We start from the raw sequence: 14,316 nt of genomic DNA on the forward strand, positions 1-14,316 counted from the left end.
AGAAAGGAAACCATCGCTGAAGAAGGACTCCCGTCTATATAAGGACAGGGATAAACACAAGGAAGAGGTTCGAACTCTTCTCTCCCCACTTGAGGACTGAATCCTATTACGCTTTATTGCCGAGAAACTAACTTAGGCATCGGAGTTACAACAGGGGAGCAAGGGACTCATTGTAGGTACTTGGCGGTCAGTCGGATAGTGGTGATCGGTCTTACACCTTCATCAATAAGTAATAATAAAATTTTCCCCCAAATTAATGATTTGCATTTAGTACTTATTGCATTAATAATTTACATTTTGTAATTTGCATATTTATATATATAAAAGTAGGATAGTCTTCAAAAAAGAAACTTCCCTCCAAAACTTAGATAAATGATTTACAATTAATACTTATTGCATTAATAATTTACATTTTGTAATTTGCATTAATAATTTAAAATTTTCAATTGCTTTGAAATAATAAGTAATAATAAATTTTTTTCCCAAAACTTGCATTAATGATTTGCGTTTAGTACTTATTGCATTAATAATTTACATTTTGTAATTTGCATATTTATATATATAAAAGTAGGATAGTCTTCAAAAAAGAAATTTCCCTCCAAAACTTACATTAATGATTTACAATTAATACATATTGTATTAATAATTTGCATTAATAATTTAAAATTTTCAATTGCTTTGAAATAATAAGTAGTAATAAAATTTCCACCCAAAACTTGCATTAATGATTTGCGTTTAGTACTTATTGCATTAATAATTTACATTTTGTAATTTGCATCTTTATATATATAAAAGTAAGATAGTCTTGAAAAAAGAAATTTCCGTCCAAAACTTGCATTAATGATTTTCAATTAATACTGATTGCATTAATAATTTGTATTTTGTAATTTGCATTAATAATTTAAAATTTTCAATTGTTTTGAAATAATAAGTAGTAATAAAATTTTCCCCCAAATTAATGATTTGCGTTTAGTACTTATTACATTAATAATTTACATTTTGTAATTTGCATCTTTATATATATAAAAATAGGATAGTCTTCAAAAAAGAAATTTCCCTTCAAAACTTGCATTAATGATTTACAATTAATACTGATTGCATTAATAATTTGTATTTTGTAATTTACATTAATAATTTAAAATTTTCAATTGCTTTGAAATAATAAGTAATAATAAAATTTTTCCCCAAATTAATGATTTGCATTTAGTACTTATTGCATTAATAATTTATATTTTGTAATTTACATCTTTATATATATAAAAGTAGGATAGTCTTCAAAAAAGAAATTTTCCTCCAAAACTTGCATTAATGATCTACAATTAATACTGATTGCATTAATAATTTAAATCTTTCAATTGCTTTGAAATAATAAGTAGTAATAAAATTTTCTCCAAAAACTTGCATTAATGATTTGCGTTTAATACTTATTGCATTAATAATTTACATTTTGTAATTTGCATTAATAATTTAAATCTTTCAATTGTTTTGAAATAATATGTACTAATTATTATAAAATTAATAATAAATTTTAAATATATGAGTTTTTCAATGCTAATTGTTTTGTATTAAATTTGCATGAGTTTTATAAGAAATATTAATAGACAACTTAAACTATTAATTAAGTCATAGAAAATTATCTATTTATTTAAAATATTATTTTTATATCTTTATTCTATGTATATTTATATAATATTAAAATATGATAGTCAAATCAAGTATTTTGCCAAGTGTCAATCAATGGTGAATTTTTTCCCTGAAAAATTTACATTAAATCAAAGGTAGTGATTAATTAATTATTAATTACTTTAATAATTATATTATAGTCTTGAAAATGTGATGTCTTAACAAATTCATAAAAAAATATTTAAGGTTGTCAAATACTAGGGTTTTTCAATGCTAATTAATATTTAAGGTATCACATTTTTAAGACTATGGAAGAAATCAAAATTCATTTTTAAAATTTTTGTTATTATTGAAAAAACTTATTCTTACTCATATTTAAGAGTTTTAATTTATATTTATAATTATAATATAATAAATAGAAAATAACGAACGTCTTTAATGGAAATATTATAGATTTTATAATATTTATTTATAAATAAATATAATATACTAAAAAAAAATTTATAAGTATATTGAATTAAAAGTGTTCTGCATTAGTATATTGAATAGTGAATAATTACGTAAACTTAAATTTTTTCAATATGATTAAAGATTAAAAAAATTATAATTATCAATTTTGTTAAAATTATTTAAAATAATAAATTTATTTTTTTATTTTTAAATTAAACTCTCCCATATATCACACGGGTTCACCACTAGTTAACTAAAAATTTAATTTAAAAAAATAAAAATAAAAATAAATTTAACAAAATTTTAATAATTTTAAAAAATATATAATTTTTTTATTTCTAATAAATTAATTTAGTTAATTTAATTTAATTAATTTATTTTTAATTTATTCCTTTACTTTTTTAAAAATTAATTAATTAATTAATGTTTTTCTTTCTATATTAAAAAATATAAAATATAATTCTGAAAAGTAGTGGTATATAATTTATATATGCAGTTATATAACAAGGGAGGTTGGCAGATCAGGCGGTTACAAGTATGCATGTGCATAGGGGAGGTTGTGGGTTCGAAACTGGGGAAAGGGGCTCGCCACATGGCGCACGGGCACAGGCAAGTGGGCGCGGGCGGGTCCAACCAAGTGGGCGTGGGCGAGTGGGAGAAATTAAAATTTTTAATTTTGTTTTAATATTTTAATTTTAGCGGCAGTTTCTAAAATCGTCGCTAAAATTTAAAATTTTAATTTTTTTTTAATTTTTTATTTTTTGTGGCAGTTGAAAAACTGTCGCTAAAATTAAAATTTTTATTTTTTTTTAATTTTAGCGGCGGTTATATTTTAAAAACCGCTGCTAAATGCTCCGCGACGGCTGATTTAGTGGCGGTTTTGAAAACCGCCGCTGAAATGCTAGTTTTTTTGTAGTGAGAGAAAGAGAGAAGCGTTGGCGTGAATAGTTTCAGAAGATTTGTATATATATATATATATATGTGGATTATGCTACTTTGCCCAAATTGGTTGACGCACGAGATGTCTGAAAGGATAAATCGAAATATTTTGAGGATGTAAATATCGCGACATTTTGTTAAAATGAGAGAAGAGTTCGCATGAAGGGTTGCAGAAGGTTTGTATATATCTATCTATCTATCTATCTATATATATATATATATAGAGAGAGAGAGAGAGAGAAAGAAGAGTTGGCATGAAAAGTTGCAAAATGTTTGTATATATATATGGATTATGCTACTTTGCTAGAATTGGTTAACGCACAGGATGACTGAAAGGATAAATCACGATATTTTGTTAAAATTTTTGTGACAGAAAAGGTAGACTTTTTGAAGTCCGCCCTACATTAAGTCTCTCTTTCTTTCTCTCTCTTCTTTCTCTCCACCGTGCTATCCATCAACAGTTGATAGCTAAACAATCGTTGAAGTCATTTCATCGCCGGTTACTCACAGATGTCGCATGATGCCTCGTCGCCTTCTCCAGCAAACGCTCACGCCAGTATAGCCACCAACAACAGCAATGTCGAACCCAAGTTAGCTTCTTTTATTTCCTGTATATGGATACTTGCATTACAAATTTTGTATTTCGTTCAACACAACAAACCCCACCCATCTGTTAATGGATGTCTCATTGTTGAAGTCTGGGTAAACTTCATATAGGATGGAAGTCAGACTTCATCCATGCGGAGGAGAAGATGGAGGTGGTGGCGGAGGAGATGGAGAGGGAGAAGATGGAGGTGGTGGGTGGCAATTGTCATGATAGAGGTGGTGGTGGCGGAGGTGGAGGTGAAGGAGATGGAAGTGGTGGAGGAGGAAGAGTGGTGGTGGTGCCGGTGGTTGTGGAGAGGATGGATGTAGAGGGGATAGTGGCAATAGATGAGCTAGTGGTGTAGGAGCTGGCGACAGAGGAGATGGTGGTGGAGGTAGGGCTTCACGACGATGAAAATTGCGATGACAACTGCATACAACACGAAATATACTTTGGTTGTTGTTGGGGCTAAATTCACAACAGTTATCCAATAACACTCTTCTAACATCGAAACCAAAATTTCGCCTACATTCTAGATATTGAACAGTAGCTGAAAAATTTGTCTGGTGATCCGCCATTGAAGAAAGAAAGAAAAAGAAGAGTTGGTGTGAAGAGTCGCAAAAGGTTTGTATACATATATATATATAGAGAGAGAGAGGGACAAAAGAGTTGGCGAGTTGCAGAAGGTTTATATATACATGAATTATGCTACTTTGCCCGAATTGGTTGACACACGGAATGACTGATAGGATAAATCGTGATATTTTGAGGATGTAAATATCGTGATATTTTGTTAAAATTTTGATGATAGACTTCATCTAGGCGGACTTCATATGGGATGAAGTCCGCCGGATATCATGTGGCAGACTTCATCCCATATGAAGTTTGCCCAGACTTCATATTGGATTAAGTTCGCCCGCCTACCTACCTGAATGAAGCCAAATTTTCAATCTACTTTTTTCCATCCCATTTTGGTCTTTGATGTTTTGAAATTTGATTCAATTCTTCTTGCGTTGAATAGGAGATCAATTTTGGTATTGTAATGAAGAGAATGTAGTTGCCGAGGACGATGAGATTGAGTAGGGGTGGACAATGAATGTGCATCATAGGCTAGTGAGATCATTGTGCCTATGGTTTGGATGAAGTTTAGAGACGACAACGAGAGATTTTTGAATTGTACAAAACATATGCTTGTAGTGTGGTTTCCCTGTTAGTAAAAGATCTTCAAGAAAAAATGATGATGGGTTGTTGAAGTATGTAACATTAATTTGTTTGTAGTCGAGAAGGTCGGAGAATTGGGGATACAAGCAGTTCTTTGAGGCCTCAACCAACCATCATAACAGGGTGTTTTGCTAGGTTGACAGCAATGACAGATTTGAACGGAGCATGTCGTGTTACCAAAGTCATCCTGGAGCATAATCACCCTACAAGTCCTTCAAAATCTAGGCTTTATCGATATAATCGACAATTGACTAAAAAGGTGAAACGAAAACTTGAAGTTAACGACATACCTGGTATTCCAATGCATAAGAGTTACAACTTAGTTGTTGTTGAATTAGGTGGATATGAGAATCTCCCATTTATAGAAAAGGATTGTCAAAATTATATTGATTAGATTAGGCGATTAAGACTTGGGGAGGGTGATGCAGCTGCCATACAAGTCTACTTTACAAAAATGCAAGCCTAATGTCCTGGTTTTTTCTTTAGTTTTGATTTGGACAATGATTGTCGACTGAAGAACGTGTTCTGGGCCTATAATAGGTGTAGACAAGCATATAAGGAATTTAACGATATTGTCACATTCGATACGATGTACTTGACTAATAAATACGATATGCCATTTGCCCCTTTTGTTGGTGTCAATCATTATGAACAGTCAACGTTGTTTGGATGTGGGTTAGTATCCAATGAGGATACTTGAACTTTTGTTTGGTTGTTTCGGACTTAGCTTGAGTGCATGAAGGGTCAGGCCCCCGCTGGTATAATAACTGATCAAGATAGGGCCATGCAAAATGCCATTCAAATTGTTTTTCCGAACACAAGGCAAAGATAGTGTTTATAGCACATATTGAAGAAGTTGCCTGAAAAATTTGGGGCCATGCTCACAAGGCTGCAATACTTTCCGCCATGCATGAAGTTGTTTAGGAATCAGAAACCCCTGAAGAATTTGAACAAGGTTGGATTTCATTCATTGACATGTATACATTGTATGGCAATGAGTGGTTGTCTAGGCTATTCAGTGAAAGATGTCATTGGGTACCTTGTTATTTGAAAACAAGTTTTTGGGTTGGGATGTCAACGATGCAACAAAGTGAGAGTATGAATGCATTTTTCGATTGATACGTCACCTCAAAAACCTCGTTGAGGCAATTTGTTAAACAGTACGAGTGAGCTTTGAGGTGTAAGGTTGAAAATGAGGTTCAAGTAGATTTTAAGTCCTATTCACAGATAGTACCATGCGCAACTCAGTATAGTATCGAGAAACAATTCCAGGAGGTTTACACAATCTCAAAATGCAAAGAATTTCAAGAAGAGCTCACTGGAAAAATGTATTGTGATATTATCTCAGCCGAAGTTGGGTGCCATGGAACTACATACGAAGTCCAAGAAGACATCATACTCCACGAAACAAGAATGAATAGAAAGAGATTTACAGTTATGTTTGAGGGAGAGAAGTGTCACATTGATTGCAGTTGTCACTTGTTTGAATGTCAAGGGATAGTCTATAGACATGCTCTTTCGGTATTGATTCGAAATGGTGTGGCATTGCTTCCTGACCATTATATCTTCAGGAGATGGAGGAGAGATGTGCCTAGAGCATATAGAAAGGGGAAGATAAATTACAATGATTGGGTTACCACTCTTGAGCAGGGACGATACGATCAATTACATGGGTTATTTGACGAGGTGGCAAATTTGGTGATGGATGATGATGAACGCACTTGCAATTTAGCGAAGTTGGTTCAAAATGAACTGAAAGACTTGACCATTTCGAGACCAATAACAAGATGTGGTAGTAATCACCTCTGATTGTCCCAAAGGTGCAAGGACATCATCTGTTCCCATTTTGGATCTGCATTGCACGATAACCAATGGATCTCCAAGAAAATTCACTACAAAAAAATCGGCATTTAGCGACGATTTTTTGCATTTAGCAGCGGTTTTTAACCGCCGCTAAGTAATTTAGCGGCGATTTTCAAAACTGCCGCTAAGTTAGCCGTCGCGGAGCGTTTAGCGGCGGTTTTTAGCAACCGCTGGAATAACCGCCGCTAATTTTAAATTTTGCGGCGGCTTTAAAAATCGCCGCTAAATAAGTGATTTAGCGGCAGTTTCTATAATATTTAGTGGCGATTTTGAAACCGCTGCTAAAAATTAAAAAAAAATTAATTTTAGCAGCAGTTTCAAAACCGCCGCTAAAATTAATAAAAAAAATTAAATTGTTAATTTTAGCGACAGTTTTGAAACCGTCGCTAAAATTAATTTTTTTTTTTTTGCCCGCGTAAGCCAGCCCGCGCCTGTGTCCGACTCGCCCTGCCTTTGCGCGCCATGTGGCCGCTTGTGCCCACATTATGTGGCGATGCTGGAAATTAAATCTCAGCGTGCTCTCCCTAAGTTTCGAACCCAAGATCCCTTGTGCGCACGCACGCGTGAATCGCCTGATCTGTGAATAACCCCTTAACATATATGCACATATATATATTATATACTAATCTAACAACTAATTTTCAGAATTATATTTTATATTTTTTAATATATATTAAAAACATTTATTAATTTATTATTTTTTAAAAGAATAATAGAATAAATTAAATAAATTAATTGATTGATTAAAAATAAAAAAGAAGAATTTATATATTTTTTAAAAATTATTAAAAAATTAAATTTATTTTTTTAAAATTATATTTTTAATGAATTTTGCTATTAATTTAAATGCAATTTTAAATTTATTTTTAAGATTTTATATTTATTTAATTTTTAATTATTTTCTTAAGCAAAATTTAATTTTTTTAATGAAAATAATGAATTTTAATATTTAAGATTTTTATTTAATTTTAATTTTTAATTATTTTTTTTGAATTTTGCAACAGTTTTCAAAAATCGCCGCTAAATTTAATTTTTTAATGAATTTTGCGGCGGTTTTCAAAAACCGTCGCAAATATTATTTTATTTTTAATTTTAAATTATTTAATTTTTTTTGAATTTTGCAGCGGTTTTCAAAAACTGCCGCAAATGTTAATTTAATTTTAATTTTAAATTTAGCGACGATTTTTCAAAAATCACCGCTAAATTTAATTTTTTTTTGAATTTTGCGGTGGTTTTTGAAAACCGTCGCAAATGTTAATTTAATTTTAATTTTAATTTTAAATTATTTTTTTTTGAATTTACTGGTGGTTTCTATAAAACCGCTGCGAAATAGAATTTAATTTTTTTTTTAAATTTAGCGACGATTTTTTAGAAATCGCCGCAAAAAAAACATGTTTTACTGAATTTAGTGGCGATTTTATGAAACTGCCGCAAAATTTTAAAAAAATCGCTGCAAAAATCATATTTTGCGACGGTTTCAAAACCACCGCAAAATACCATGTTTTGCGGCGATTTTTAAAACTGCCGCCAAAAAATCGTTGTAAAAAATTAATTTTTTTTTAGTGATTTCGTAAGAAGGGAATATTGGAAACGAGGTCTAAGAAAAGTAAGATATGTTTACGACTCTATTTTAGGTATATGTTATATACTATCAAATGTTCGTATACAATGGCTGAGACTATTTTTTGCCTAGGTACCTTCGAATAAAAGTAAAGGAAATATGACAATGCAAAAGGAAAGACAACCAATGAAATGCCTAACACAAGCATTAGTCAATCCAGTGCAAACCCCACTAACTTACTCACAACAGGTGCATGAATTATGAAGTGTATCAGGGGCCGAATTATGGAATGGGTCAACCATTTATACCAACCCATGTGCCACCCCAACATCCCAAGGATGACGAGAGGTGATAGGATCATAGTTTGGAGATAGCAATAACTTATGATTTCATGACAAATTTGTGTCAGATGTAATTTTCGTAACAGTAAGCTTGTTGATGCATGACTAATTTGTGTTAAATGTAAATCTCAAAATGATGCATGCGATTGCTTAGTACTTCTATTTTTTTATTTTTTTTGTATGGTGCATTTTCGGTTATGCAAATAATGAGTGTGATACAGAATGGGATGTTCGCCCAAAATGTCAGGGCAAACTTGCATTTTGGCGGACTTTATCAATGATAATTCATAGTTAACACACTGAGAAACTTTTAATTTCTTCCCATTTCTAAGGTGTGTGTTTTGTCGGTGTTTAAGGTAATATTGATATCTTGCTTAAGAAGAGTAGTGACAGAGTACTCTTAATAAGTATTTACCTATATAAGAGTAGAAGTAGGTCGCTTCTATAAGAACTATTCAGATGGCTTGGGTTCTCTAGAGCTCTCATGAATTCAGGATGCTGTCCAGGACCAAAATGGATACAATCATATAGAACTCAATGGTATAAGATGAGTTGTGTGTGATATCTATTATCTCGATTTACCATGAGAATGATAGTTCAAGAGCTAGCCTCACTATTTCTTCAGTAAGTTCGATAGATATTCATTAAGAAATGTTCAAGTCCAAAAGACACCTTACCTGACGCATAACTTATCTGTTTGCTCTCTATAATCTCATGTCGATTTGTTTTGTTTTGTATCAACACACTTACACTCGTGTGGGGGATTGTTGTGTGTGAGTGTTATGTGCTATGTATGTGGGAGTATTTGTCCCACATTGCTTGGTGAGGAGATTCAAAGTGGGTTTAAATGGCCCAAATCATGATATTGGGTTTGGGTCCTAAAGGGCACCCAAATTTTGTGAGCGGGCGAACCCATACCCACATGCGCGTGCTATCTGTCCGGTCGGTTCGGAAAGAATAAAATAATATATTTTTTATTAAAATTTTATTTAATATATGATTTTAATTTTCTTTTATCCAACAATTGCTCCGTGTTTTCTTCAGTGCTGTCCCAACAACTTTTCAAATAATCTGCTTCCTAGTCCAACATGTCACAATCCCAATGCCTTTTTTTTGGATTTCATGCATGGTTGCCTCCATTTTCCTGTGATTATGTCAGGTTGTCCAATGCTATGTGTATAATTGAGCTTCCAGTTCCTGTGAAAGAGATCAGCAACTTCAGTCCCTCCTTCTCGCTGTAGTACGAAAATCAGAGAGGTTATTCTCTGATTTTTCTTCCTTCTACCAGCCAAAATCAAAGGCCCAGTTTGTGTGTTCCTTTCTTTATTATTCTATTAGAGAGCAAATACCGTTTGAGTTCTGTTAGCTCTGGTCGTTCTTGGTTGTTGTTCTGCCGGTGAGATCGTTTCATCCTACTAAAACTATCGCTGTAATCTACTAGCTAGCTGTCGGTGTAGGGCGATTCAGTCTTCAGGACAACGCTTTTACGTGATTCGATCTGTATTAATTTCCTTGTTCGTTACAGTGCCATCTACTTCGACCATTATTAGCAGCTTTCTTATACTGATTTTATATTAATTATTACTATTTACCTGGTAAAGAAAGAGAGAAAAAAGAGTTGTAGATGGCCTAGTGTAGTTTGGGACCAACATAGTCAATATATATATACACAAACGAAGTTGGATCAAGAATGAGGATTTGAATATTACCGTTTCTCATCTTACTTTTTATTTTTAAATTTTTAAAAATATATATTACTATATATATATATATATGAATATATAAGTTTGCGATTGGTCATAAGAAGGAAATGGTTGTCATATATAATAGTTGAAATTTATGTGTATTTGACACCTAACTAATTTTTTATTAATTACATGTAATTATAATAAATTATATATGTATTTTTTTGTAGCTATTAAAAATTAAAAAAAATAATTTTGTGAGTTGTATTCAATTCATACATCTATATATGTTTTGAACTAATATTTGTTATATTTTAAATAAGAAGCGAGCAGGAAAGGCAAACAAAGAAGGTGACTATTAATTAGTTTGAGAAGAAGATACATACATATATATATATATAATGCAGTATTCTCTTAACAAAATCTAATTAAGATAATACAATTAATCTGTTAACAAAGACTGAGAAATTGAGTGAATTTAAATATAAAATATAAGAACAATTAATGGGGTGACATGGGGGAAGGGAAGGGAAGGAAGGAAAGATGGAAAGAATCGTCTTGGATGGTGGGAATAGAAAGATGGTGGAAGAGAATTTTTTTTTCTTTTTTCTTTCAAAAATCTCACTTCTCACCCACAACAGAGTCACATTTTTCCTAATTTCTAGGATCACATACCTCTGATTAACTCTAGTATCCGTTTTGATTCATACTTTACTAAGTTTACTTGTTTGATTTGAATTATATAACCTTAACAAATCAAATTTCATCTGCTAAATTTTGTTTATATCCAATCCAATCTAACCATTGTTAATAACTACCCAACCTAACCATTCTTGATTTTGTTTGATCTAGGCCATTAGAGCACTTATTTATTGATTTTATGTTATTGGGCTGAGTTTTTTTAAGCTAATTAAATTGATTTTAATTCAAAAAAGTCAATTAATTTAAATTTAATGGAATCAAGCCCAAAGAGTCAAGCTCTAAGGGAAGCACTTGCACATCCACATAGAGAGAGACGATATGTTTGCCACTCTGAAAATGTAATGTTTTAAATTTTAATCTAATATAGTCTATCCCAAATTCAGGGGCGAATCGAAGACTTGGGCAGAAAACAACTCAACCATACTCAAGAATTAAATATGTTTATATACATATACACATATGTTTTTAATATATTAATATTTATATTAGTTGGTATTGAATATATTATATTTTTAAAGATTTTATTAATTAATAAATATATTTAGATATTAAAAATTAAATATGTTATATATATATATTTTGGGAAATTCTATTCAGAACCCGAAAATTTACTCTTCAAAACCCATGTCCCATCAAAATTTTCAATAATTTTAATATACCTCTTTTACCCTCACAACCCACAACCAACTCTCTCCTCCGATCACCTCTCATCGTCGGCCATCACCTTGCATCTCTCATCGCCAGCCATCACCTACATAAATATATATACACACACACTCAAACACAGGATATATATATACACATTCTAAATATTTGTATTTTAAGTAATTTTAAATTAATTAATTTTAAATTTTTTTTAAGTATAAAAAATTCAACAAGATGATTTAAAATTTAAAATTAGTTAAATTATAATTACTTAAAATATAGATATTTAAAATTTATTTATTTATATTATTTGAAAATTTAATTATATTTGTTATTTTTTATATTAATTATATTTTTATATTTCACATTTTAAATATATGTGTGAGAATGAAATCAATGATATTTTAAAAAACGAGTAAAAAAATTTAAAAGGCCTAAACTTAAAAACATAAAAAATAAATACATTAATAAAAAAATAAAAAATTTAAAAGACCTCCGCACCGCGAGGCGCAGGGGCTGCTGAAACCCCCGCACTTCGCGGTGCGGGGGTTTCAGCAGCCTCCGCACCGCGAAGTGTGGAGGTTTCCATGGCTGCGGCTGCCATGGCCACGACCAAGCTTTTTTGTGTTAGTGTGTATATATATATATATAGGTGTGTGATATATATATATATACATACATAGGGTTCATGACTGCATGTGTGTGTATATATATATATATGTATGTGTTTGTGTGTGTATGTTTGTGTGCGGGAGAGAAATAGAGAGACTGACAATTGGAGAAGAAAGTGGGTTGTGAAGGGGTAAAATAGAAATTTTAAAATTAGTGTGGAATTTTATGAGATATGGGTTATGAAGAGTAAAAACACATGTTCTAAATAGAATTTCCCATATATTTTATATATATATATATATATATAGAGAGAGAGAGAGAGAGAGAGAGAGAGAGAGAATGTGGAGAAGAGAAATGAGCAGTACAAGAATACAAAGCCTTAATGGTAGCTCATCAATTATTTAGCTCAGAGTAATTATTTTTTTTCTTTTGGTTAATTTTGTATTTATTTAGTTACTATAATTTGGAACTTAAGTTTTCATTTTGTATTCTGTGAAGAAGTGCATATTTGTCTTTCTTTATTGATTGGATAAAATGGAATTTGATAATTTTATTAGATATTAAACAAATAATCGCCGCAGAATATATAATGTGGTGGATGTGGCGGTCAAATATGCCCAACCTCCAGAGAAGGAATTAAAAACTTCAAAGGCGTCTGCTAACTAGTAGCGCTTATGGGTCTGCATCGTCCGACCGACCTTACAGCTATCCATACGAAAGGTGTAACAAGGTCTAGATCTATGAATACAAGCTCAACCTTCATCTAAGGAGAGAACATCCTGGGCATGCATTTGCTGGAGGACAATGCCGAGAACCCACAATCTGCTGCTATATATTGACAATAATGATTTGGATGAAGGCAGTGAACCACGATGGAAGAAAACGTGGAAGCAGTAAGTTCAGAAGCAAAGCAAATCCAAGGCAAATCTGAAGCAAATCTGCAGCTAGCTGCCTCCTACAAAGGTTGCACGTAAGGGTTCAACCGCGTCGCCCGCCAACATGAATGTTGCTGCTGCAAAAAAAAAAAAAAAAAAGCCATGGCCGGTCAAAGAAGAGATATATGAATTAAGAAGATAGCGAAGAAACAGAAGAGGATGGGTGGAGATATGCTGAAAATAACGAGGACGACCATGAAGAGACCGAGTACGAGGAGGACTAGCTAGGAAGGATTGCAAGAGTACCCCACCCCACAACCAGTTTGAGCTGATTTCATTTTTGTACATGCCTTAATATTTGCCGGAATGCAGCCGCTTGCCAGTACCAAGAGTTTGACTGCTTTGTAGTGTACATTATAAGTGTCTCCTGCATCTGCCGTGTGTCCTAGGCGGTGATCCTCCTCCACTTCCAAGTAAAATATTAAATTGAAGTTGACGTACGGTGGGTTCGCATTGTATTTGTAGCGCTGAAACTGAAAGCTCCCTCTCTCTTTCTGTGCCTGTGCTGAGAGGAGTTTTGAAATTTTAAAGTTTTCCTTTCCTGAGTTTTAGTTATTTGTTTGTTAGATCTTTTAGTGCTATAATTTTATTTATTAACAAATTGAAATTATTAAATGAAATGTTATATATATTAAATTATCTTAAATTACAAGTCCGCGCACCCAATGCATTCGTGATTATGCATTAGTACTGAACACACTATTGAGTCACTTGTAATCCTTATTTAATTATTTTTTAAAAAATAGATTATATTTAACATCTATAAAATTTGATAAAGAGAGGACTCTTTTTTGACATTTGAGAAATGAAAAAAATATTATCAACTTTACAACTCTAATTATCTGATTTTAAATGTGTTAAATTAATTTCTCATCGTAAATTACAAAGATTGAAAATAAAATAACATAATATATCTAGATAGGTCAAATTAGCCTCCTAATGTGTCAAATCGATGAAATAATTTGTACAACAAAATTGTTATATCACTAAACTTATATGATTTATGTTCTCATTCCGAGACGTACAGAAACATAATTGATAACCTTGAACAAGACTCAGAAACATAATTGATAACCTTGAACAAGACCCTTTTATTGCAAGAAGATATTAAAAAGAAACTTTGAACAAAACCCTTTTATTCTTTTATGAGATG

At 31.8% G+C, this 14,316-nt stretch overlaps 1 pseudogene; it reads left to right on the top strand.

The window, feature by feature from the left end:
* The window catches only part of LOC127793136 (zinc finger transcription factor YY1-like), a 77,552-nt pseudogene extending 64,139 nt beyond the window's left edge, over positions 1 to 13,413 (top strand).
* The last annotated feature ends 903 nt before the right edge of the window (positions 13,414 to 14,316 follow it).

This window comes from Diospyros lotus, unplaced genomic scaffold (assembly GCF_014633365.1).
Source record: "Diospyros lotus cultivar Yz01 unplaced genomic scaffold, ASM1463336v1 superscaf1, whole genome shotgun sequence".
NCBI classification, from domain to species: Eukaryota; Viridiplantae; Streptophyta; class Magnoliopsida; order Ericales; family Ebenaceae; genus Diospyros; species Diospyros lotus.